A 1,461-nucleotide genomic window follows, 5' to 3' on the forward strand; every position below is an offset into this window, starting at 1 on the left:
ATCTGTACCTTCCCAGGGGCTATGACAAAGCCCAGGAAGTAGATGGTTCTGGCATGAAAAACACTTTTCTCTGCCTTGACATAAAGTTTGTTCTCAAGCAGTCTTTGAAGAACCTTGGAAACATGGATTTGATGTGTGGCTAGATCTGACCAGTATACAAGTATGCCGTCTAAATAAACATACACAAATTGGTCCAGAAAGTCTCTCAAAATGCCATTAATCATGGCCTGGAAAACAGCAGGAGCATTAGTGAGACCGAAGGGCATGACTAGGTACTCGTAATAGCCACTAGGTGTATTAAACCCTGTTTTCCATTCATCCCCCTCCCGGATCCTAATGAGATGGTATGCATTGCGCAAGTCCAATTTGGTAAAGATCTTAGCTTGTTGAAGATTTTTAAACACGGATGACATGAGAGGAGGGGGGTAACGGTTTTTGATTGTAATGTCATTAAGGAGGCTATAGTCTATACAAGGCCGTAAGGAACCATCCTTTTTCCCCACAAAAAAGAAACCCGCTCCCGCTGGTGATGACGAAGGACGAATCAGTCCAGCCTTCAGGGAAGTTTCGATGTATTCCTTCAGGGCCGCCTTCTCTGGTCCTGAAACAGAATATTGGCGTCCCTTGGGAATGGTGGAACCTGGAATCAGCTCTATGGCACAGTCATAGGTACGATGCGGTGGGAGCGACATGGCTTTGGTCTTGTTGAATACCTCCTGGAGGTGATGGTAGCACGGAGGCACGATGCTCAGATTTGGGTATTCAGAGTCTGTGAGGGAATTAACAGAAATATGAGTAACAGTCGTAATGTCCGCTTCCTGAATTGGTGAACCAACCCCATGGCTCACACAATTCTTTCCCCATCCCAGAACTTCACCAGTCAACCAGTTTACATGGGGGTTGTGTTCACACAACCATGGGTGTCCCAGGACCAGAGTCTGTGAAGGAGACTGAAACACATGAAATACTAGGTGCTCCTTATGTTTGCCAAATTGGAGCTGGATGGGTTCTGTGATGTGTGTAATGGTGAATAACTCACTACCATTTAGTGCCCTAGCCTTAATGGGCTTAATTAGCGGCTCAGTCTTGGCACTAAAATGTCTCACAAGCCCCCAGTCTATTAGGCTCTTATCTGCCCCAGAGTCCATCAGGGCATGGAGGTCTGTGGAAATGGTGCGGTGAATGATTTTTACTGGTGTGAGTTTTCGTGGGGCCGACACTGGAGTTGTAACTTGCAGGCGGCCACGAGGTGATCTTGGTTACCGCAGTAAAAGCACCGACCTCCCAGCTGTCGGCGCCATCTCTCCTCCTGCGAAAGCCGCGCTCTGCCCAGTTGCATGGGCTCCTCCTCTGGTCCCAAGGGAACGTGTTGGCGCTGAACTGACGAGGAACAGAGAGGAGCTGACACACCTGATGCTTGGGAGAGCGGGGATCCCTCCGTCGTCCTTGCCCTGTGACCGC

This window comes from Leptonotus elevatus, chromosome 10 (assembly GCF_054856555.1).
Source record: "Leptonotus elevatus isolate MCC_2025b chromosome 10, RoL_Lele_1.0, whole genome shotgun sequence".
In the NCBI taxonomy this organism is placed as follows: domain Eukaryota; kingdom Metazoa; phylum Chordata; class Actinopteri; order Syngnathiformes; family Syngnathidae; genus Leptonotus; species Leptonotus elevatus.